The sequence below is a fragment of the Cucurbita pepo genome, chromosome 12, assembly GCF_057944985.1.
Source record: "Cucurbita pepo subsp. pepo isolate OVF chromosome 12, ASM5794498v1, whole genome shotgun sequence".
Classification (NCBI taxonomy): Eukaryota; Viridiplantae; Streptophyta; class Magnoliopsida; order Cucurbitales; family Cucurbitaceae; genus Cucurbita; species Cucurbita pepo.
In genome coordinates this window covers 4,464,395-4,491,446 of record NC_141809.1, presented here as the reverse complement: position 1 = coordinate 4,491,446, position 27,052 = coordinate 4,464,395, and the positions used below count along the sequence as shown (strand labels likewise).

Sequence of the window (27,052 nt, the reverse complement as noted above, 5' to 3'; positions counted from 1 at the left end):
TTCTAGGTTCTTTGGAATTTTCCACCGCACAAACTATTATCACAATAAAGTGTAATGGGTTTATTCGTATTTGGAACTATTTCCAAGTTATTTAAGAACTTTTTAAGTCACACAACTTCCTTTGCTGCTTCGCAAGCAGCCACATATTCAGCTTCCATTGTAGAGTCTGCGACACATCCTTGCTTGATGCTCCTCCAAACTATCGCTCCTCCACATAGGCTGAACACTGATCCTGATGTAGATTTTCTTGAATCCTTATTAGTTTGAAAATCAGAGTCAGTGTATCCTGTAAGGATCAAATTCTTATGTAACGACCCGAAATTTGTTACTTAATTTTAGGTCGCTACTGGATACATATCATAACATTGAATGCGGAAGACTTCATTTAAATTCCATAAAACATAACCTTTATCTTAAAACACAGCCATGGACTTACGTGTTTCAAAAACATCTTTAAAATGACACAACAAAATAAAATAAATAAGAGTTTAAGTTAAAAACATCCTATTCTAGCCTAAGTCTAAGAAAATAAATACCACTATCCTACGCATGTGCCATGGTCTCGAATTGCGATGCCGTCGTCAGCCGTACAGGAATGTCTTGCCTTAACCTGAAAAATATAGTAGCACATGGCTTGAGTATTTAAAGAAATACTCAGTAAGTGACCCCACTATTGGGATTAAATGCAACAATCACATGCAATGAGATGATGGGACCTATCTTTCATTCCGTTTTCCCTACGGTGCTGTCCTAACGGATAATTTTGGACGTGTACCATATACTCTACATACAGTCCATACGTGCGAGTATGGGCTCACCAACTAGTTCGCACACCTCTGGGCCACCTTCCTTATCCGGTGGACATACTCTGGGAACCCTTTAGGCTGGACACCCGTTAGAACTAATAACCATCACGGCAGCGCTATGCAAAGCATAACAATCGTTGTCCTGCCATTGGATGTATGCGTCCGTACCCTCGTGATGGGATAGAGGTATCCCTCCAAATGCATGAGCACACATAATGCATAAGGTCCCAAAACTTTTCCATTTTCATTATCTTTTAATACAACCCCGCTAGCATTATGTACATATCATATCATTTTTCATATCGTTCATCATTCATGTCATATCGTTTCTCATTCTTCAGTTCTCAAATCATACATAATTCTAACGGGGTTATACTTCATGCCATTTATCGTAATTTCATGTCAATTCATATCATGCTGTATACACACAGTTTAAGAGACCTAACATAACGTTCTATGCTTTTAACATAACATTTCATCATATACACATCATACCATGACATATTGCATCACAATGTATCATATCATAAACGAGTCATAACGTAAACACTTCATAGTCATATCGTTCTCTAACTTATCATAGCCTTAACGTTCTTATACCTATTACAGACATATCATTACGTGAATGTATCTTAGTCATCTCATCACAAGAACTTAACCTAACGCTATCGTTCTATCAATCTATCACAAACCTATCCCTTTCTACCCGTAGCCTAACCGTATTCTTCCATCAATCTCTCTTATCCATCACTCCGGTATGTAACCCAACCTTAACGTTTCATGAACGTATTTTACTCCTATCGTTACATTTCGTTTTGTGCATTCTTCTTGTATCTTAGCTCAAACAAATCCTTGAACACATCATACCGTAATTATTATCATACAATTCACATATTATAACATATACATAACATATAGGAAGCATATCAATCCACAAACAATTCATACATATCAATATATATGACACGTGCAGAACCACAGGGCACGTGTCAACATCAAATATAACCATGCCGATAGTAAGGTCACTTAGCTGGTTAGCTTAGGCTGATGTTCCGTCGTTATCCTTAATGAAAGTCCATTGAAATCCAAGTCCACCTATGTGAGCCCATGACAGCAGTTTCAATTTTGACCAATTGACCGTTGCAAAATGAAAACAAAAAAAAAACAATAAAATTTTTCAACAAATGTTGATATGATTGAGTGGCTATAGAAATAAACTTAAAATCTTTTAGGCTTCACTTGTGTAGGTTCAAACCCTTTCCAGTTGGAACGTTTGGAACACCATGATTCTTATCAGTCATCAACATATTTTTCAATAGTAAAAGAAAAAGAGCTTGTTGAGTTGCCTGTACTTCCCCATGATCATTCAACCATTAAAGCTTGTAGGGTCGTGGATGTAGTTGTGCCTTTAAATTACTCACAACATTGGTGCAACTACCGCTATTAATGACAGCACTACAAGGTACAGATTGAACAAGACACCGAGTTTGAAATAAGTTCTCCCGTTGGTCTAGGCTGTCCTCCTTAATATGGGTGTTTAGAGCTCGTCAAGTAACCAAAGATATATGTGTAGGGTCCTCTTCACTAAACTCCTCACTCTCATCACTTTCCTCATTTATGTCGTCATGTGCCTCGTCATCCATAACAATTTCTCCCTCCTTGATGGTCATAATTCTTGCATTTGGGCAATATCTCCTATAGTGTCCTACCCCTTCACATCTCCAACACTTTAAATCTCTATTTCGGACATTAGACTTTTCTACTTTTTCTTTCCCTGTTCTAGAACTCTCCACTTTCTCAAATTTAGCTTGAGGCTTCTCATTAATCTCTTGATTTTTATGCTTATAATCAATGTTCTTACTATCCTTTTTCCATGTAGAAGTATTATTGGGAAAATTTTTAGAAGAATACCGTTGAGACCTTCGTTGGATTTGCCTCTCGATCTTAATTGCAATGTGCAACAACTCCTCAATATTAAGTAAGGCTATAAATCAGTCTTATCTGCAGGGGAATAAGATTCGGAGTACCTTGTTGATCGAATATCTCAAGGCAAGAACATTGTTTGAGATTCGAATCACTCCACAAGCAAGATTGATCATGTCTAGCTTGAATGATTCTTGTTGATCAAATATCTCAATGCAAGAACACTTGATTGAGATTCGAATCACTCCACAAGCAAGATTGATCATGTCGTGCTTGAATGATTCTTATTGATCAAATATCTCAATGCAAGAACACTTGATTGAGATTCGAATCACTCCACAAGCAAGATTGATCATGTCGAGCTTGAATGATTCTTGTTGATCAAATATCTCAATGCAAGAACACTTGATTGAGATTCGAATCACTCCACAAACAAGATTGATGATGTCGAGCTTGAATGATTCTACATGCAACCTAAACTACCTAGAATTGCAAATAAACTTAGCCATTGGCTAAAGAAAGCACAAATGCTCATTTTACTATATTTTACAAGTCTCCCTACAAATACAACATACATTGCTTTATATAGCCTAAAAAATGAAACTATTAAAGACATTACAAGAGTTGTAACATTCATGCTTAATGGCCATAATTAACCATTATGTAAATGTAACCTAAAGTAAATAAAAAGTCTTAAAATACAGTAACTCTAAATTACTCTAAATTGTAACCCACCCAAAAATTATAACAATCAAACTTCATTCTTCTTCAATGTGGCATGAATTAAAACATGTTTTGATAATTTTGATAACCTTTTCTTCACATCTTCATTGAAGTATATTGTATGATTGATGTCTTTTGGTTCATATCATTTGTGGAGATTAAAGGGGATCTAGAATAATTCTCGTCCACAAACGTCTTTTGTCGGGAGACTATAAATATCAACAATATGTTATGTAAAATTCAGATTCGTGGATTAATGTAATTAAGATCTCAAATTGAGCATTCCCCTTAGAAATTCGAGCATCATATTTGCCATTTCTAAGTATCAAGCAATTCTTGTGGTAGAATTGCACTCGAGCCATTCAATCAAGCCTTGATCAAGTTCGATTGTGGAGTGACTCAATTTAGAACAAGGTTTCCAAATCTTGCTTCTAGATCTTTGATCGTAAGAGGTAATCAAATTCTAGCCTTACCTCTTGGTTGATCCAAATTTCGTATAAGGAAGTGTTAATTACTTTGATTCAAGGGTTCTTGCTCAAACAAAAGCTTGGATTGTTGGGCTGAGGATTAGGGTTGCCTTGTCAGTTTGGTATAAGAGCGTAGGTTGTATCTTTGTGGCCGACTCTAGAATTTATTTTATCTTTAATTTCCGCTATTATTTGTCGTTTCTTTAAATCTATCCATTTATTTTCTTGCTGCCATTTCCACCGTTCTTCATTATCTTTCCACTTTGTTTATATTGTCCTATTAAAAACCATTTGAACCTTTATTCGAGGATCAAATAAATTTCAATTCTCATTTTTACCTAAAGCATATAAATTTGAAATTGTTGTGTTCAATATTTTTTTTTCATCATTTAAAACCAAAGATAACTTCTAAATTTTTCCAAATTCTGTAAAAAGGAAAGTTAGATCGTTTTCAGATCTTCACAACCATTCTCTTTGGAATTCTTTTTTGTTTTTTTTTCTCAGTGAATTCTATCTCAAAATATCTTTGTCTCATTTGTTTGTTCACTTCTTATTTTATTTTGTTGTTATTTCATAATTAACTTATCTTGATTGATTTGAATAGCTTGCTACTATCAAAATTGCTTTATCCATATTACCTACCTTGATCAGAAATTAGTCATTTTCCCAAATAGCCTACCTTTGTGTGTTAAACATGAGTGTTCCTGAGTGTAAAATTAGTGAGTTGAGTGTGTGAGGTCCTAAGCATATGATAAGGTAACCCTAATCCTCAGCCCAACGATCCAAGCTTCTGTTGAAGCAAGAACCCTTGAATCAAAGTAATTAACACCTCCTTATACGAAATTTGGATCAACCAAGAGATGAGGCTAGAATTAGATTACCTCTTATGATCGAAGCTCTAGAAGGAAGATTTGGAAACCTTTTTCTAAATTGAGTCACTCCACAATCGAACTTGATCAAGGCTTGATTGAATGGCTCGGGTGCAATTCTACCACAAGAATTGCTTGAAACTTAGAAATGGCAAATATGATGCTCGAATTTCTAAGGAAAACGCTCAATTTGAGATCTGAATTACATTCATCCACGAATTTGAATTTTACATAACACATTGTGGATATTTATAGTCTCCCGACAAAAGACGTTTGTGGACAAGAATTATTCTCGATCCCCCTTTAATCTCCACAAAAGAATAAGTCAAATTGATCATTTTACTTTTATATAATTTATGAAATTAAAAATAGTTCTTTCTAGCAAATGTTGATGTGCTTGAGTGGCTAATGCGACCGATTTAAAATCAATTGAGATCTATGCGCGTAGGTTCGAATTCTCAAAATCAATTAACCTCTCTGCGCGTAGGTTCGAATTCTATTGTTCATTTTAAAGTTTTCCAACTATAACCATGCAAATATTCAGTTGTCTTTCGTCAATCGTATTAGGTTCTAATTCAAGAACAATGGGAATCGCTCTGCTCCTTGCGAAAATGTATCCAAACCCAGTCACCAGGTTTAAAAATGATTTCCTTCCTAATGATTTCCTTCTGCCCTTTGTAATAGTTGAAGAACTTTGAAATTTTGGTTCTCAATTCTCTCCTTCACCTCAAACAACTTCAAGAGGAGAACAACAAAATGATTTCCTTCCGCGTTAATAGTTAAAGTAACTTTGAAATTTTGGTTCTCAATTCTCTCCTTCACCTCAAACAACTTCAAGAGGAGAACAATGAGTTGTATTATGAATTGCTCTATTATATGCAAACTCTACAAATGGCAAACATTCATTCCAAAACTTAATATTCTTAGAAATAATAGCCCTAAGCAATGCTCCTAATGCCATACCTCTTGGAGTACCCTAAGCAATGAGTTGTTCTATGAATTGCTCTTTGAAATACCATACCTCTTGGAGTTCTCCTTCTCCCAAGCTAGTTGCCCTTCGATCTTGACAGCAAGGTGTAACAATTCTTGCATATCAAAGTACGCTTGCCTATCCACTTGATAAGCAAGTTGTCGGTTTAACCCACCAAGAAATCTAGCCATTGTATCTTCCTCATCTTCATCAATACATGCTCTATTCATAAGGGTCTCCATTTCTTTGTAATATTCTTCAACACTTTTGGATCCCTGTTGTAAAGTATAGAGTTTTTGCTTGAGTACTTGAGAATAATGCTTAGGAATGTACCTTTTTCATATTAATGTCTTCAATTCCTCCCACGTTTCAATTGTATCTTCCTCATCTTCATTAATACATGCTCTATTCATAAGGGTCTCCATTTCTTTGTAATATTCTTCAACACTTTTGGATCCCTGTTGTAAAGTAAAGAATTTTTGCTTGAGTACTCGAGAATAATGCTTAGGAATGTACCTTTTTCTCATTAATGTCTTCAATTCCTCCCACGTTTCAATTGGTTTTTCATAATTTCACCTCCACTCTGATTTCAATTGGTTCTTTAAAATTCAGTCACAACAAGCTTAACTTTCTTTCTTCACTGAAATTGTTGCAATCGAAGACATGCTCAATTTTTCTCTCATATTGCAAATAATACACCTCTGGATCAGATCTCCCATAGAAAGTTGGAATTTTTAGCTTTACTCCCAGACTCCTTTTCTTTTTCTCTCTCATACTAGTACTCCCTCTCAATTCTTTTTTGTGCTAAAATTTCTCTACCCCTTCTTCTGACTGTTCCTCTCCCTCGACCGACATCTCTCCCTCCCCTAGGACTATGTCTCGCTAAAAGGGTGACATTGTCATCTTCTTCATTTTCAACTCCTTCATTCAAGAGTACTTCCCAACCTTGAAGATTACCTAAGGCTATTTCAATTCGTTCCATCCGGTCTGTCAATGTACTAATAACTTGATTCAAACGAGTATTGTTCCGACCTGTGCTTCTCTCCACCTAGCTTCATTGATCTCTCCTCCATTTCCTCCGTCTTGGTTCATAATTGTACAAACCGTAGTGGAATATGTTTAGGACCTCACACTGTCAACTCACTGATTTTACACTCAGGGACACTCGTATTTATACACACAAAGGTAGGCTGCTTGGGAAAGTGACTAAATTATGATCAAGGTAGGCTAATATATCGGTAAAGCAATTCTAATAGTAGCAAGTTATTCAAGGCAATCAAGATAAGTTAATTATGAAATAACAACAAAATAAAACAACACGTGAACAAACAAATAACGGACACGAAGGTTTTTTGGATAGAATTGCACACTGAAAAAGAAAATTCCAAAAAGAAAGGAGGTGAAGATTTTAAGAACGATCTAACTCTCCTTTTTACAGAATTCAGGAAATTTATAAGTTATCTTCAAGCGTAAATTATGAGAAAAAAATAATATATCAAACACAATGGTTCTAGATTTAGATGGATTAAGAAAAATATGTGAATCGAAATTTATTTGATCTTCAAATAAACATGCAAATGATCTAAAAAAATGATAAAGATCGTTTATAATACAATTGTAAGAACACATGATAAGATTTGTTTTTTTTTTTTTTTTTAAAGATCTAAACGTGATCTTTAGGAAGAAAATGAGAACCAAGTGAAAAGTTGATGAATAATGGCAGAAATGACAACCAGAAAATAAATGGACAGATTTAAAGAAATGATAAACGATACAGAAATGAAAGATAAAATCAATTGTAGAGTCGGCCACAAAGATGTATACCTATGCTCTGATACCTAATTGATAAGGCAACCCTAATCCTCAGCTCAACGATCTAAGCTTTTGTTTTAGCAAGAACCCTTGAATAAAAGTAATTAACACCTCCTTATACGAAATTTTGATCAACCAAGAGATAATGCTAGAACTAGATTACCTCTTACGATCGAAAATCTAGAAGCAAGATTTGGAACCTTGTTCTAAATTGAGTCACTTCACAATCTAACTTGATCAAGGCTTGATTGAATGGCTCCGATGCAATTCTACCACAAGAATGGCTTGAAACTTATAAATGGAAAAATTGTTGCTCGAATTTCTAAGGAAAACGTCTCAATTCGAGATCTCAATTTCATTCATTCACCAATCTGATTTTGACATAACATATTGTGGGTATTTATAGTCTCCCGACAAAAGACGTTTGTGGCTGGGATTCAATCCCGATCCCTTTTAATATCCACAAAAGACAAGGTCAATTTTGACCATTTGACCATTGCAAAATGAAAACGAAAAAAAAAAACAATAAAATCTTTCAACAAATCTTGATATGTTTGAGTGGTTAAAGAGACAAACATTTAAATAGAGTGATCATGGTACATGGAAGGTCTTCTTCTTGGAAAAACCTTGAGAAAAACCTCTCACAAACACTCTATTCATATATACACAATCTCTCCTAAGTTTAGTCACTCACCGGATTCCACAATCCCGTTCTAAGGCCGGAGGATAATAGAGAAGACACTAGTGGTGGTTCGAAACCGGTTCGTGAGGAAAAAAGAATTTGAACTACAAAAAGTTAGTATTCAAACTTATTAAGTTTTAATACTTATGAACATGCTAGTTATTTACTATAATTGAAGTTCTAAAAGTGCCTAAGATCCAAATTGCTTCCGCATGTGTTATATTAACACCATCAAATATTATAACGAAAAAAAAAAAAAAAAATTTGCTCGAGGTCTCCGACGAAACCCCAAAACTCCAGTGACTGTTGGAGTTTTTGTTCCAACACGCCCTGAGGCTTCTCCCTACTCCCACGAGTCACCACGCCCATCCCCAAACTCCACCCACACTTCAGCAACCTGCAAAGAAGAAAATACAGAGAAAACGAGAGAGAGGAAAAAATCAGTGAAAACTCTGTAAAGATCAAAACCACGAGACCGACGTTCGAAACCTTCGAATCTTGCCATGAAAAGAATCACCGAAGCTTCTAAATAGTTTACTTTTAACTCTTTTGCAGAAAAAAATTGAAAGAAGTCTAGTTTTGAAACGACAAGAAATGATCAATGATCATGAATCTCAAATATTGCATGGTTTTATTGAATAAACGTTAAATGTTATTTGTTAGTTAATTTTAGTGGATTTTAAATTCAAGAGTAAGTAGTAAAGAAAAAGTACAAAGGGTTGAAAATGAAAGGCAAAATTTATTTGAGGAAAGAGTGGTTTTATGGGTCAAGGAAACCGTGGCAGTCCTATGGCTATAATTAGTAATACCTATAAATACATCATTACTTTCTCTTGCAGAGAAAGTAGAGAAAAAAAAAACATAGAAGTAATAGAAGAATGGCTTTTTCAGATAAACTCAGTGTTTTTTGTCTCTCCACTCTCGACATCTCTTTCATAAATTCATGAGATTGATTTAACAAATTGGTATCAAAGCGAGTTTTCTTTAACAACTTGGTATCAGAGCCAATGGCGAATGTGATGGGTCAAATGCCGCTACCGCGATTAACGAATACAAACTACGAGAATTGGAGCATCCAAATGAAAGCTTTTCTCGATTTCAAGATGCATGGGAGGTGGTCGAAGAAGGTTTCGAAGAACCAAAAGATACCACGGGTTATACGACGGCACAAAACAAGGCGTTAAAATAATTGCGAGCAAAGGATAAGGCGGCATTATACATGTTGTTCCGAGCCGTTGACGAGTCGGGCTTTGAAAAGATTGCCAGTGCAACTACTTCAAAAGAAGCATAGGACACTTTAGGAAAAGTGTTGAAAGGAACCGACCAAGTCAAGTAAGTGTGTCACCAAACCCTTCGTGGTGAGTTGGAGAGCATGAAGATGAAGGAGTGAGAAAGTGTATCTGACTACATCACGCGTGTACAGACCGTGGTAAACCAACTCAATCGAAACGGAGAAATGTTTCCCGAGATGCAGGTTGTGGAAAAGTTCTTGAGGTCATTAACCAACAACTTTGAGAATGTTGTATGTACAATAGAAGAGTCAAAGAACCTAGCAATGTTCACAATCGATGAGCTCACCGGTTCTCTCGAGGCACACGAGCAACGTAAGAAGAAGAAGAAGGAAACTCTCGATCAAACACTTCAAACCAAGGTGTCAATCAAAGATGAAAAGGTACTCTACTCTCAAAATTTACAAGGTAGATGTTGTGGTCATGGAAGTCGCGAAAATGGTCGATGTGGTCAAGGCAGCGGTCATGAAGGATACTATAAGGAGAAGGTACAGTCGAGCCAAGCAAATTGGTGTGGAAGAAGACGCAGTCGAGGAAGAGGCGGCCGATCAATTTATTCAAACATTTAGTGCTCCAAGTGTCACAAATATGGTCACTACGTGAATGATTGTAACTCTGACATATGTTATAATTGTGGTAGAATAGGGCATTTTGCACGAGATTGTCGAGTCGATAAAAAAGTGGAAGAAACGATCAACCTAGCCTTGGATGACGCAACAAACGAAGGTATTCTCTTGATGGCTCAAAATGAAGATCTGAAAGCAAAAGAACACAGCGGCGCGAAAGATGATGGCGACGGTCGTGAGGCGGTGGAAGCCGTTGGAAATGAGGGGATACGCAGCGGATTTGGCGAAATCGCGATATCGGAGACGAGAAAATCGAAGAAGGATGAACAACTGTATAACAGAGAGCTTGAGCTCGAAGAGAGAGAGCTGTTAGATTGAATGGCACGATGACCTATATGGGTCACGACCTCATGTATTAATAGATGCGTATAATGAAGATTACATTCCAAATCTATGATTTGATAACAAACCATAAAATCATAGATTTGGCAACAAACTCTTCAAATCATAGATTTGGTAACAACTAGTAAATCTCAGATTATTTTAGTATATACAATTATGATCTATTTTAGGTTTAACACCCCCCCTCAATCTGGACAATGTACTACTAAGTTCAGATTGCGTCTAAAATAGCTAAAAGAAGGAGCTGGCAGTGGCTTTGTCATGATATCGGCGAGCTGATCCTTGGAAGATATGAGTCGAACATCAAGCTGACGAGTCGATACTCGTTCACGAACGAAGTGATAATCAACCTCAACATGCTTCGTCCGTCGATGAAAGATTGGATTGGCGGATAGGTAGGTGGCACCAATGTTGTCACACCATAGGCTAGGCGCTCGCGCTTGCGAGATCCCGAGCTCACGCAAGAGGACTTGGATCCAAATTAATTCGGCAGTGGCATCAGCAACCGCCTTATATTCGGCTTCCGTACTAGAACGAGAAACTATCGATTGTTTCCTCGAACTCCAAGAGATAAGATTGTCACCAAAGAAGATCACATAGCCTCCAGTGCTTCGACGATCATCAGGATTCCCAGCCCAATCAGCATCTGAAAAGGCACTCAACAAATCAGTGCTGGACTTTGTAAGACACAAACCCATATCAATAGTGTCATGTAGATAACGGAGAATTCGTTTGACTGCCGCCCAATGTATAGAAGTCGGAGAGGACATGAACTGACACACTCTGTTGACACAGAAGGATATATCAAGACGTGTCAGAGACAAATATTGGAGAGCACCAACGACACTTCGATAGCGAGTAGTATCCTTAGGTGAGAGCTTTTCACCACCATTCAATAACAACTTCTCACTGGGAAGCATAGGTGTGGGCACACCTTTGGAGGTGAGCATATTGGTTCTGGCTAATAAATCTCGAATGTATTTATGTTGTGTCAGAATAAGTCCACTGGAAGTATGGCAGACCTCAATCCCAAGAAAATAACTCAAAATACCAAGATCCTTGACGGCAAAATCATCCTGAAGCTGTGTAAGAAGTTTCTCAGTAGCCGTAGAAGATGAGCTGATGATAATAATGTCATCAACGTAGATGAGGATATACATCTGAATGCCCGTTTTGTTAAAAATGAAAAGAGAGACATCAGCCTTTGAAGGTGTAAAATCCAGCTGTAATAGTTTGGAGCTATGGCGAGAAAACCAGGCACGCGGAGCTTGTTTAAGGCCATAAAGCGACTTATCCAGCTTGCAGAGATAACCAGGGTGTTGAGAATCCACAAATCCAGGGGGCTGCTTCATATAAACATCTTCATTAAGAAAGCCATGAAGAAAAGCATTTTGAAGATCAATCTGCCGAATAGCCCAACCACGAGAAATAGCAAGAGATAATAAGAGCCGAATGGTAGTGGGCTTAACAACTGGACTAAAGGTATCATCATAATCAACGCCATACTGCTGTTTAAAACCTTTAGCAACCAGGCGTGCTTTGTAGCGATCAATAGAGCCATCTGGCTTTTGCTTGAGTTTGAAAACTCATTTGCAATCAATAACGTTAAGACCAGCACGAGGAGGAACTAAGTGCCATGTCTTATTTTTTTGAAGTGCCTGAAATTCATCATTCATTGCCTGACGCTAGAGGGGATGCTCCATAGCAGTAATATGTGAAGTAGGTTCAGAGGCAGAAGACCGAGCTACAAGATATGTTACTGTTCCATCTGTACGCACCTTGGGTTTCTTGATATTGTGCTTCAATCGAGTACCATACGGATGAGTAGTAGGTGCAGGATCCACATTTGAGGGGATGGCCGTATCAGCCGTTGCGAGGGGAGCAACCGATGCTACAGTAGTTGGTTGACCAGCGGCCGAGGATTCGACCGGGCATTGCGCAATATCATCTGCTGGCGGAGGAGCCGAGGCCTCAATCATTGGCGGAACAACCAACGCCGATTCGCATGGCAGCGACGCGGAGGATTGTTGCGGCAATTCCGAAGCTGATGTAGACACCAAATTTTCTGCATCCAAAGAGTTAGTAGGCCCAGGCATATGCATGTGATCATTCTCCAAATTAGTACTGCTATTACCCAAATGCAAGGTGCACAAATCAGGGGCATTATGCGTCGACTGCATGAGTGGGGAAGAATTAGGTGGGGCTCTCTTGAATGGAAAAACATTTTCATCAAATATGACATCTCTAGACATATAGACACGACCAGAATTGGTGTCAAGACACTTATACCCTTTATGTGAAGAACTGTAGCATAGAAAGACACATTCCTTTGATAAAAAAGAGAGCTTTTGTTTGTTTAAGGACGAAGATGAGGCCAACAAGCACACCCAAATTTTTTTAATAAGGAGTAATTTGGTGGGGTATGAAAAAGAAGTTCTAATGGGCATTTTTTATCGATGACACGAGTAGGAAGACGATTGAGGAGATATGTGGCTGTAAGGAACGCGTCGTCCCAAAATTTAATAGGTACATGAGCATGAGCTAGAAGGGCTAGGCCAGTTTCAAAAATATGACGGTGCTTGCGTTTAGCAGACCCAATTTGTTGATGTGTGTGAGGGTACGAAACACAATGACCAATTCCAAGGGAACGAAAAAATGTGTTATGAATTTTCTAATATTCCCCACCCCAATCAGATTGGACCCACTTGATTTTAGTATCTAGGAGGCGCTCAACATGAGCTTGGAATTGCAAAAATATACGAGGAGCTTCTATACGATCATGCATCAAATAGATCCACAAAAATTTACTGAAATCATCAATGAAACTAATATAATATTTAAAACCCCCAACAGATGAAGGTGCAGGGCCCCAAACATCCGAAAAAATAAGTTCCAAAGGTGACGAAGACCTATGGGAAGAACTAGTATATGGTAATTGATGACTCTTTGCTAACTGACACGCATTACAAACTGACAAAGATGACTCACTAGCACACGAAATATTATTTAGACGCAAAATGGATTTTATTACTTGAGATGAAGGATGTCCAAGATGTGCATGCCATTAGGCGTGAGTAGTAGATATGCTCACCAAGGCCTGCTTGAGATTATCGACATCAGATGGCTTAATAGGATAAAGACCAGATTCACACCTCCCATTTAGGAGACTTTTCCTCGACTGTCGATTCTTTATAGAAAAATGCCAAGGATGGAATTCAAAAAATACGTCATTATCACGAGAAAATTTATGAACAGAAAGAAGATGTTTGGAAATTTCAGGCACATGCAAAATATTACGCAACGCAAGAGAACGAGTAGCAGTATTAATTAGAGAATGATCAGTATGCAAAACACGCAAACCTGCTCCATTGCCGACTTGAACTTGTTCACCTCCATGATAACGTTCACGCACAGCGAGACGATCCAGGTCACTGGTGATATGGTTCGTAGCGCCTGTGTCGCTGTACCTATTTGGGTCAATCTTGTAAGAGGAAGTAGCCGCCAGTGTCATAGGAGGAGCAGAAGAAGGTTCATCTTGATAGGACTCATCCATCCTATGCCAACAGCGGATAGCAGTATGCCTCACTTTGCCGTAGATCTGGCAGGAAGGATGAGCAGAAGGGCCACGACGATCACCAGCAGGACGAGAGGGTGCATAACCTTGAGAACGACCACGACCACGATCCCTACGCCCACGATTCTTCTGTTGACCACCACGACTAGCATAATTGGCAGAAGATCCAAGATTTAACTGAAGTTCAGCACGACCAGTATAATTGGCCGAAGATCCCGGATTTAACTGAAGTTCAGCCTAGTGTTGTAGTTGGCGAGCTTCATACGTCATTAGATGTGCAAACACATCATCAAGAGTGAGGGCTTCACTCTTGGTAGTCATTGAGGTGACGAAGGGATCATAGTCAGGGCCAAGACCAGCGAGAAGATACGCGATCACATCATCATCCTGCAAGGTAGAGCCGGCGGCGGCCAGCTTGGTGGCTAGCCCTTTGATCTTGCAAAAATAATTTGCAGCAGATTGATCTCATTTCTTGGACGTGGCGAGCTCAACACGAATCTGAGTAGTGCGAGCACGAGTTGACGATGAAAACATCCGCTGTAGGGTATCCCACGCCTCCTTGGACATAGTAGCGGCAACCACATCATGAAGAATCTCCTCAGACATGGAGGAGAGAAGGCCGCTAAGGACTTGTTGATCCTGATCATACCACTGATTATAGGCCGGACTAGAGACCAACTCAGCACCAGCAGCAGTTGAGGAAGGGATCAGCTTGGCAGGTGCAACATTGGTGCCATCGAGGTAGCCCATAAGCTTCGTACTCCGTAGGTAGGGGAGGAGCTGGGCACGCCATATGATGAAGTTGTTTTTGGTTAGACGAATTGTGACAACATGGTGTAGAGGGATTGGGCCAAAAGTCGCCATGGTAGTTGAGACGGTGTTGGAGATGGTGGATGGAGAGGAGGAAGAAGACATGGCGAGGAGTTTAAAAAATAAACCTTGGCTCTGATACCATGTTAGATTGAATGGCACGATGACCTATATGGGTCACGACCTCATGTATTTATAGATGCGTATAATGAAGATTACATTCCAAATCTATGATTTGATAACAAACCATAAAATCATAGATTTGGTAACAAACCCTTCAAATCATAGATTTGGTAACAACTAGTAAATCTTAGATTATTTTAGTATACACAGTTATGATCTATTTTAGGTTTAACAAGAGCTTCAATGGCGGGAAAGGGAATTTGAGGAAGAAAGAAGAAAGAGGATGAGAATGGAAGAAGAAAAGATGGAATGGGAAGAAAGGATGGTAGAAATGCAGGTTGAACATGAAAAACAGATGATGCAAATGTAAGTCGCAATCCCTTCAAAATCCCAAAACAATGGCGAAGAAGAAGCCCATGCGATCAGTGAATGAGCCAAATAAATTACAGGATCATGAGCAGGAGAACAGAGATTCAGAGCAACAACCCAAAACTGCTATGGATAAATCTGTGGAGAAGTCTCAGTTGTAGACGTTGAAATCACTGAACGAGCACCTTTCGAAGGAGAAAATAGAGATTGAGAAAGAAAAGAAAGATTTAGAAATGGAGATTGAAAGATTAGAGAAGGAAGTGGCTGAGTGAGAATTCTTTCTATCTTAAACAGGAGAAGGAAGAGAATGGGAAGGTAATTTCTGAACTTGTGAAGAGAATTGAAGAAGGTGTGGAGAAAGAGAATGACTTATTAATAGACATTGACGGTTTAGTGGAAGAGTTAGTGAGGAAGGAGAAAGATGTAGAGATGCTAACTCAACAAAGAGACTCACTTGACGTGAATCTCAATCGAGTCCAACAGAAGGCAGTGAGTTTACGACACACGATTGAGATAATCACTCGTGATAAAGCCGAAATGGAGAAGGCAAAAGTGGAAGTGAAAAATGTCGTTGTGGACTTGCGAAGGAAATTGAGTAAACTAAAAGAAGCTGTGACATCTTTGACTGAGTCAAGCGTGGCTGAGAACGGGAGAAGAAGTTGCTGTCTCAAATGGGCTGTTTTCGAGAAGCTCCAAATGAAGTTTCGTCAGAAAAGGATATCTTAGTCTGTTGCTCGAGGACAAGGAGAGGAAATTGTAGAAGCCACGACTGAGCTCGAGAAAACGAAAATGGCGCAAGTGGATTCGTTGAATATAGCATTTAAATTTATGAGAGAGTTTTATTGAATAAACGTTAAAGGTTATATTTATTAGTTAATTTTAGTTGGTTTTAAATTCAAAAGTCAGTTGGAAACGAAAAGGACAAAGTGTTGAAAATGAAAGGTATCTATAAATACATTATTTCTTTCTATTGTAAGTTAGAGCAGAGAAAAAAGAAAAATAAATTCAGTGTTCTTTTAGATAAACTCAGTGTTTTTTGTCTCTCCACTCTTGACATCTCTTTCACAAATTCGTGAGATTGATTTAAAAGGTTTTAGATTAGGTTATAATGGCATTCACCATGGTTCAAAAAAACTTGCTTTGCAGATCCATTTGAGCACTTGACTGTGCATGTAACCAATGAAATGCAAAATGGGCCAAGCTTTTTTCTTCCTTACAAGTCGAAAGATGACGATATGAGAGTTTGGTTCCGGGAGATTTAAAGTGAATTTGTGGTGAACAACATTGTTATGGTGTTACATTATAACCGCATAGATCCACCCCTAGCAGATATTTTTCTTTTTGGGCTTTCTGTTTCGGACTTCCCCTCAAGGCTTTAAAATGCGTCTGCTAGGGGAAAGTTTTCACACCCTTATAAAGAGTGTTTTGTTCTCCTCTCCAACCAACGTGGGACTCTCACAATTATATCTGCTAGCAGTGGATCTGGACTGTTACAAATGGTATCAGAGCCAGGCACCAGACTATGTGCCAACGAAGAGACTGTTCACGAAAGTAGGGTAGACACGAGACGGTGTGGCAGTAAGAACGTTGGCCCCTAAGGGGGTGGATTTGGTGAGGGTCCCACATCAATTGGAGAAAGGAAAGAGTGCCAGCGAGGACGCTGGACCGAAGGGAGGTGGATTGTGAGAGTCCCACATTGGTTGGGGAGGAGAACGAAACATCCTTTATAAGGGTGTGGAAACCTTTCCCTAGTAGACGCGTTTTAAAGCCTTGAGACGAAGCCCGAAAGAAAAAACCCAAAGAAGACAATATCTGTTAGCGGTGGATCTGGGCCGTTACATACATGCAAAACAACAACGATCATAATATTTTAGACGTGTTTTAGCCAGAATATAGAAGTGTTTCAGCCAGAATACGACTCTCTAGCGTAGCTCTCCCACATAAGTAAAGATTATGAGTGCTTTTCGTCGGTAAAAAATGTTTCTGAAAATAAGTTTGAGATTCCTACATAAGTAAAGATTATGAGTGCTTTAAATAAATAAATGATAAAGGTGTTCCCAATTTTAAAATCCTGTTCAATTTATATATGGAACTACTTATTTCCTTTCTACTTATTCCAATCTCAACATTGTTTTTTAAAAATTGTTTAATAATGACCTAAATATAATAATCTTGCTTGGTTTAACCATCTAAAAATTGTTTAATAATGTAGGGAGAATTAAAAATTAGTATGGAAGTTTGATACGATAATGTCCATATCCAGGATTTAAATTAGGATATGGTAATTGATGGTCCCGTTATCTCTTGCAGCATGGTCACGTTACCCATTCATCGTTACTCAAGAGTGAAAACTATTTCCACAGACCAATACGAATCCTTCAAACATATTTTGTCCTCGCTCACGTGCCTCTCAAAACATTATTTAAGAGGTCACCAAACATAAAATCACTACAAGTAAAACACGTTTAACCATGAAGTTTTATGATTGAGCCAACAAAAAGAAAGGTACACGGTGAAATACTCAATTTGAACACTTTTAAAAGTTTTAAATATATTTTCTCTATTTATTTAATATATCTGATATATTAAATATTAATTTGAACACTTCCCATTTTCTTTCAAATAAATTGAATCTTTGTGCATTACTATGAGCTAGCAAGCGGACCTTATGGATCTACAGATTATAAGCTCCAATGATTTAAAATTAATTAATTAAACGTTTAATTAATTAATTTCCATTCATTAACAATAGGTCACTTCAGTATAGACTTAGAGTTGCAATTTTATGACTGTAGGACGAGTTATGTCTATTGATATAATCATTACAAGCAAGTCGATCCTTCACGAGTTGTTCATAATTATAGCTAGGTCAAAAGTCCGATTTACCTCTGTAATTACATCTTTCACTTTAAGTACCACTGAATCTCTAATGAAAAATTTATTTATGATCCAATCATAAACCAAGTCCCTCTCGGGCCAATGAGAGGGTGGGGCCCCATTGTTCAAATCCCGAAATCAGTACTTAAGGGAACAACTCATCTAATTTCCTTATATGGAAATGAGTGAATTCCATCTCATGATATTATGTTCCTAACTCCTTATTTGGTCAAGTCCCCAAAATGGTAGGCAGGAGTTCATAACTCACTCAGGATTAAGATTGTGTCGCATATGATCATCATGTGAAATATTAATCTTCTCAATTAGTGGATTTATAAAGAGAGATTAAATATTTCTTGGTCCAGTCTTATACAAACTCATTGTATAGGATACCCCCATTTACATGTCTCCACATGAACGATTTGGATCAAATCATTTGTAACGATTACAAAGTGAGTCGTATCAATAGTGTTACCAGGATAAGGCACCCAACCTTATCCATATACTATAGACTCTTTAGGTTATTACTTGAACACGATTCTCTTGTATGTCAACCACATACTGATATGAACCAAGAGACATCAATTGTAACAACCCTAAAATTTACTTATTTAATCTAAGGTAATTACTATCCCTTGAAATGCGGAATATACATTAAATGGGCCCTATTCATAAATGCGACTCACACTCCCCTTTTATTACCTCGTGAAAGAGCAAATGATTACAGGGGAAAAAGAAAAGAACATTATTGAAATAAAGGAAAAGAAACAAAACTGAAATGAATGTTTTATTCTACCCTATGGTTTATTATGCAAATACATTTCAACCTATACTAACCTATACTAATGATGCAAACTGAATTCAACCTAGACTACGAAATGGAAAAAAAAAAAAAAAACAACTACCCTATGCATGTGCCACAGTCCCAAAGTGTACGATGCCGCCATCGTTGGCACATGGGTGCCTTGCCCTTATCTGCTAAAGTAAAGTAGCACGAGGCTTGAGTATTTCTAGAATACTCAGTAAGTGACCCCCTATCGGGGTTATGCGACAATCACATGCAATGAAATGATGGGACCTATCATTTCGTTTCGTTTTGTTTTCCCTATGGTGTAGTCCTAACGAGTAATCGTGGACGTGTATCATATACTCTACACACAGCCCATACGTGCGAGTATGGGCTCACCAGCTAGTTCGCACACCGCTGGGCCACTATCCTTATCCGGTGGGCATACTCTGGGAGCCCCTTATGCCGGGACCCGTTAAAACTAGAACCGTCACGGCAGCGCTATGCAAAGCATAACGATCGTTGTCCTACCATTGGATGTACGCCTCCGTACCCTCGTGATGGGATAGGGGTATCCCCTAGATGCATGAACACACATAATGCATGAGGTCCCCCCTACTTTTACATTTATCATTAATGACCATAACCCCCTGTCACGTTCAATGCTTCATGTCATTCTCATTTTCAATTCACATTTCATACATATTCCTATCGGGGTTATGATTTCAGACAGTTTACCGTGTTTCATGTCATACAATTCATGTTGTTCACATTCACATATTCCATACAATCATGCCATAATCATTCAGGGACCACATATCGTCACATGCATAACATATCACTTCAAACTAAGCAGCATACATAACATACAATCACGTTCACATGAGTTCGTACTTAGGCACATCAAACTAGCATACAATTTTAATGACTCATGCAAATCTACGGGCACATGCCAGCATACAGAAAAATACGCGTAACCTACGACGGTTGTGCCACTTACTTGGTAGGCCTTAGTCGAAGTACTCCCTAGAATATAACATAAGCTCCTAGCTCCTCGTGAACGTTCTACGCTTCCGTTGGTGGTTGATTCCTATTGGTTCATTCGTCACTTTAGTTAGTATTTCACAAACATAATTAATTCCAATCTTGAATTTGTGAAATACAACCTTAAAATGATCTATTTTACCTTAAACAGGGCCGAAACTAAGTCTAGAGGGGTCGGAACGATGACAAACGGGCTGGAAATAAGTTTCTCGAGCCGAATAAGCCGCGAGAGCCGAGAAGCTGCCACCGAGCCGAGGGGAGCCACGCTGCAGACGTGCCACGTGGCACAATCAGAGAGCGACGCGTGTGTAGGGGTCTTGGGTCGAGGTGCGGGTTTTCGGATCGCTCGCGGGTTTCGAGCCGTACGCAGGTGACAGGCCGTTCGGCTGAAGGAAAAATGCAGGCGGGCTGGGCTTATGAGTTTTGGGCTGAAGCGCCTGGGCCGCAGGAACCGTCAGGTACTGGGCCGACCTAAGGGGACTGGGTTCGATTCGGGTTTCGGGATCCGGCCCTCGGGTCAGAATTCATCCTCTTCGCCCGATTGCGTGCGCATTTTTCCAGCGACCTTTCTCTCTCCTCGTTAACGTCGTCTCAACGTCCTTTTTCCCTCCTTTTTTTCTCCGTTCCCGAGTCTCTTGTTCCCCTAACCTTGTTTTTTGTATAGATTTGGTTTGTAAGGGCCTCACAATCCCGGATCTGGAGAAGTTCAGAAATTCGACGTTCCATCTTCTTTGCCAACGGTGTTCAACGTAAAGGATTCGTCTAAATCTACTCCTGTTTCGTATGGTTTTGACGTCGATTTCGTATGGTTCGGCTTCACCGGAGTTTCGTCGGGCTTTTCTGTTCCTTCTCGTTTTTTCTCTGTTTTCGTTCTTTGCAGGTCGTTTTGGGGTGGCTGAAGGTCGGGGTCGAGTTCTGTGGCATCCCAACCTTCAGCCGCCCTTTGTGGGTCGTGTGCGAGCGAAAACTCCAACGTTCACCGGAGTTTTCGGTTCTGCCGACGACCCCCATTTTTTTTTTTTTTTTTGGTTCCGTTACATCAATCTTACAATATGCTTCAATGAAGATGTGAAGAAAATATTGTTGAAATTATCAAAAGATATTTCAATTCATGCCACATTGAAGAAGAATGAAGTTTCATGTTTTAAATTTTGGGTGGATTACAATTTAGAGTAATTTAGAGTTACTATATTTCATTAATGTATTTTAAGAATTTTAATTTACTTTAGGTTACAATTACGTAATGGTTAATTAAGATCATTAAGTATGAATGTTACAACTCTTGGAATGCCTTTAATAGTTTCATTTTGAGGCTATATAAAGCCATGTATGTTGTATTTGTAAGTAGACTTGGAAAATATAGTAAAAGAAGCATTTATGCTTTTCTTTAGCCAATGGCTATGTTTCTTTGCAATTTTATGTAGTTTAGGTTGCATGTACAATCATTCAAGCTCGACATGATCAATCTTGCTTGTGGAGTGATTCGAATCTCTAACAAGCGTTTGAGATATTTGATCAACAAGAATCATTCAAGCTAGACATGATCAATCTTTCTTGTGGAGTGATTCGAATCTCAATCAAGTGTTCTTGCCTTGAGATATTTGATCAACAAGGTAATCCGAGTCTTACTCCCCTTGTAGTAATTTCCACATATCACATACGGTTCAATATTACATTAATAACCTTGAATTTTCATACAATGGATAACAATTAATTACAAATAAAATAATAAAAATTATTGTTAAAAACAAATAATTAATTAGGAAGCTTTAGAGCATAAATCCCAACGATACCATCTTTTTGTGATATGACTTGGTGGCAATCATCTATCTGTGTGTATAAGGAATGTATTGTTGTGTTTTGATTTTACTTGTGGCAACTACTCATATGTGAGCACGAGAGTTGTTCAGTGTTCAACGATTTATAGATCCCTTGATTTCACAATTTTTGTTGTGGTTGAATGTATATCTAACTCGATAGGAAGGTTACTTACTTAGTGAGTGTTTTCAATACTCAACCTTTTTAAACAATGTTGTTTTGTAATTGCTATGAGAAACTACCTTATTGTACTTTACCATTTTTTTTATAATTCACTATGAAGATTCTTTAACTTTATTTTTAGGACTATTGGTGTAACACCCGCTCATCGTCAATGCGATTCATAGGAGCTACCACTGACATCGATAATAAACTCGACAACCAATCATAAATTTCAAAATATTTCTAAAAACATCCCGTAAAAAAAGACATTTAAAACCAGTACTATTTAAAACTTAAAACGACCAAAGTAAATTCTTGACAACGAAAGCATAAGTACACAAAACAGACACAGACATGGATTCCCAAATAGTCTCTAGCCTGCTGGTCTCGTCCTTGTCCTCGGTTGGCCTACATCAACTAAATCTGGAAAGAAAAGTTAAAAATAATTTTGATGAGTAATAGGGAGCTTATTTTTCATGAGTTCATAACTAATCTTTCCAGGTGTTTTTAAGTTTTATTCGCCATTGACTCCTAGTTTCTCTTACTAGAGTCATCTGTTCATTAATGAGGTATCTCAGCTACCTCAAGCTTAGGTTACTGACTCTCTCTCGATATGCTTATCTAGAATTTTCGGACTCGTATGTAAGACTCGCTCTCAGTCAAATACGGCCCGTCTACTAATTCCTCTGGCGGCTTGTTTATCTCATATACCAACGGTCAGGAGTACTCATGCTCCCTGACTTAGCACACAATGCGTTGGTCTGGACTCCGTGGGAATTAGTAGACTATCATACTCATATAAATAAGTCATGGCTCAACAACCAATAAGCATATCCTAGAGTCATAACATTTCCATTAACATGCATACTCACATTTACTGCATGCTTTCAACATTTATGATGTTCACCACATAGAACATTCTAGTAATCATTTATATCATGCTTACCTCACAAGCAAGCAATCAAGATATACAATAAACATTCAACATCATCAAAACTCATTTTAACATACTAAGCTTTTAATCAGGTAAACAACATACTCACATGTTGTCAACAAGTTAAGAACTAGCTTAAAGAACGATATGCTACTTACCTTGTTTCGAATCCCTTTCTCTCTTGAATGTACGTTTAATAGGGTATTTCAACACAATTTCCTCCAATCAGACCTATATGTCACTATTTTCAAGGTAAGTATAGGTCAAAATGAATCGAACGGGACAAACCCGAAGTCGAAATGAGGTCTCACGCGCCCTCACATTCTCGGTGTGTTTGTCCCACGCGCCAGGAGAACTCCTAGTCGCACGCCCAGTCCCGGCTCCTCACGCGCCTTGCGTGTAGTGCACGCGCTCCTTCTTCTTCCTTGCGTTTTCTGAAATTTTCCCAACTTTTCTATTAATACCGATTATGTCCCGAAGCCATATTCCACCCCTACAGCCCGAATTTCGTCCCGACTTCCACTACAACTTTATAGATCTCCTTATTACGATTCTAACAAGCCATATTTTATAACTTATTATGCAGTATAGACTAAGATATCAGAATTTAAAGATTCGGTCAAATGGGTTTCCTTACCTTCGAATAAACGCCTAGTATGGCTTATCGGTTGAGCTTCGAATGCTAAGGAATTTCTCAAGCTTGCGCCCCCGACAAGGAAATCTCCAAACCATGAGGAATTTCGAAAGAGTCACCAATTTCAACTCATTCCCCTGTTTACTGTTTTTCCTTCTTTTCTGTTCTTAGTTTTTAATCCCAGAACCACCGGCACCACCTCACACTTCCCTCTTTCTTTCTTTTCCCCTTCAATCCACCTGTCCATTCCTCCTTTCTCCATGGCAGCAGTTTGAAGATGAATTTATATATATATATATATATATATATAATAAAAATGAATTTAAAAATGAATTTAAAATGTTTTTAATTCACCTGTCCATTCCTCCTTTCTCCATGGCAGCAGCTTGAGCTGCTGCTGTCTTTTTTTTCTTTATTATTTTTTTTTATTAATTAATTCATTTATTTACTTATTTCATAATTATCATTATAATAATAATTATCAACACAAAAACATACCTACCTAAACGCATATTATTTTTATTTTTGGGTCATTACAATTGGTATGTTCTACCAAAAAACATCAAAGTGTCAAAAAGAAAACAAAACATACATCCATCGTATATTAACATAGTGTAGCTATATTATTCATTATTTTCACGGTAAGGATTCGAATTTTTGTTTTATTTATTTTACATTTTATGCTAAGATTTTATTTTTGCTGCCAAAACGAAAAGATATTATGCTGCATTTATTGTCGCTGGAAAAGGTATGATTTCGCAAATTACTGCCTTAATGGAAAAGTCATAGAAACCTTTTATATTCCCATATACAACTCTCCTTCTTCATTGAAAACAACTTTTGCTCTCCAAACGTTTAGGGTTTTCGAGGGTATCTGAGACTACGGAAAAATCGAGAGGGTTAGCCAGGAAAAACGTGTGAGGTGGTTCGCTGGATTTTCTTCGGTGAGTGGCCGGAGGGAGAAGCGACCGAGGCTATCGGTGTTGAATATCGTTGCGCGTCGGTCGGAATAGGCGAGGGGTGTCGTCGCATCGTCGGAATCGGGGTTGTGACGTCGTCGTTGGCGGCGCAGCAACGATTAGGGTTTTCCTGAGATTTCGGGTAAGGAAGACGAAGGAAAACGGGTCGGGTTCACGTTCGGCCTTTAGACCAGCCCACGGAACAAACGCGGGCCCTGTGCGTTTCGGCCCAACGCGGACGCGCGCTGCAGCCTTGGTCTCGGCTCCGTATGTGTGCTCTCGGCTCGGCTTGACGTGTACGGCGGCTCGGCTCCGTCAAAACCCGCGGCTCGGCTCCGTCAAATTCCGCAGCTCAGCTTGACGGCTTAATTGGTCGTCTCGGCAGCTCAGCTTGGTGAATCGGTATCACTATAATATATCGATTCCAAGGTTTTTGGCCCTTCCAAAGCCGTTTCTACCCTCAGTTTTACCATCCAAGGACATATTTAACCACTGGGATTAGCTCGTTGTGCGTGACTTCAACCAAGACCATCGAGGTAAGTGACCTTACTGTTGGAGTTAGCTTTCTACGTGTTGTATGATGGTGTGTGCCCTGTGGCCCCTGCATGCACCATATTTTATGTGATATGATTATGTGATTTATAGATTGTGTTGACCGTAGATTGTGTATGTTTTGTGATGTATGAACTTGTGTTGACTGTTTATGTTATGTCATGAATGAGATGTTAGTATTGTATGCCATGAATATGTTGATTGATGCCATAGATACACGTAGAATTATCGAGTCATGTCATGAGATGTTTATGCAACTGGAATGTTTATGTAATATGCTATGTAATGTAAGCCATGTGAGATGCCATGTAATGTAAGAAACACAAATGCGATGTTAGCACTGCTTATGTAATGTCATGTTAGATATGTTAAGGGACCTCATGCATATATGTATGTCACGTGCATCGGGATTCTTCCCCTTTATGATACGAAAGAATGAAATACGATATTTATGTTCGCCATGATATCATGCGGGCCCTTTTCTGTTCTGTGGTGTCCGGCTACGTGTAACACGTTGTGCCCGACCAAGTCAGGCCCAGGGGGTACGTATAAGAGTCCGCCTGGTGGGTTCATGTACACGTACATGGGCCATGTGTGAAGGAGTACCACACATCCAACCCTACCCGGAATAGAAAAGTACCCAAGGCTATGAAAAGTTTATGAAAAGTTAGATCCCGCTCATATGTTGCATGTGTTTGCATTCCTAACCTCAAAAGTGGGGTGACTTACTGAGTATTTCATAAAATACTCAAGCCACGTGCTACCTACATTTTTCAGGTAAAGGCAAGGCGCCAATGTACGGTTGACGGCGGAGCTGAGGCCACCATGGAAGTTGGAGACGGGATATTTTTAGGAGTTTACTTTTATTAGACTGTTTTAAGTTATAGGATTGAGTATCGTTTTATTTGGATTTGTTTTGAATTCAGTATTGAAGGTTTATTTTCGGAGTTTAGGTTTTGTTTTGGATTCATGAATTTTTATGAAAGACTATTTCAAGGTTATTTATGATGAGCTTCCGCTTAATGAGATAAGTATGCATGGGTGACGTCACTAATTAGGTTAAAGAAAATCAGGGGTGTTACATTCACATTATAAGGATTGAATATAGTCCCCCACACACTAACAATCACACCATGATTAGTTCGGTTCTTATTAGCACCATGATCAGTTTGAAGATGAATTTATATATATATATATATAATAAAAATGAATTTAAAAATGAATTTAAAATGTTTTTAATCCACCTGTCCATTCATTTTTATAATAAAAATGAATTTAAAATGTTTTTAATATTGATTTAAAATAAGATATATATTTAAATGAAACATATGGTCTATAGTTTTTCCCCATAAATTTAAAAATAAATAAATATTATTTTTTGTGGTCCATGTTTCAGTTCACGTTTTAGTTGTTCATATCAATTCCTATTTTTACATCACTATTTAAATTCATTGACTCTTCCTATTTTAAAACACACAGAATATTTCACAATACAACTTTCACAGTTTCCTTCATCTAAACTTTGTTTTTAAAAAGCCTCCATTGTTGGTCTCTCCAAAGTTTTCAATTTAATTTTGTTTATCTTATTGTGAGAGAGATGTCTATTGTAGTATGAGAAAATTGTAAATCTACTACTTTAGAGAGTTGTGGTGTATGGTGTGTTTCTATAAAGTTTCAAACAATTGTATCAGCTTGATCTTGAGCTGTGGAAAGGATTGAGTTTGCTCTTGTACTAGTAAAAAGAGCGGTGTAGCGGTTGGGCTCTGATCTGAAGAAAGAGTCAAGAAAGGTTTATTCAAATTCCCAAGAGGCGCTTAGGGAGTGGAGTAAGTCGAGTTTGACCGAACCACTATAAAACTACAGTGTTATATTTTCTAACCCTTTTCCTATTTAAATTCTA

The 27,052-nt window shown here is 38.3% G+C and overlaps 1 long non-coding RNA gene and 1 other non-coding gene across 2 annotated transcripts; both read right to left on the bottom strand.

The window, feature by feature from the left end:
• Positions 1 to 14,339: 14,339 nt before the first annotated feature.
• LOC147789849 (small nucleolar RNA Z247) lies at positions 14,340 to 14,479 on the bottom strand. Its single transcript, XR_015423304.1, has one exon. It is a non-coding gene; the product is annotated as a small nucleolar RNA Z247 (small nucleolar RNA).
• Positions 14,480 to 22,209: 7,730 nt separating this feature from the next.
• On the bottom strand, positions 22,210 to 23,845 carry LOC111784449 (uncharacterized). Its single transcript, XR_015423268.1, has 3 exons — positions 23,645 to 23,845; positions 23,166 to 23,441; positions 22,210 to 22,496 (listed from the first exon to the last, which is right to left on the bottom strand). It is a non-coding gene; the product is annotated as an uncharacterized LOC111784449 (long non-coding RNA).
• Between the last annotated feature and the right edge of the window lie 3,207 nt (positions 23,846 to 27,052).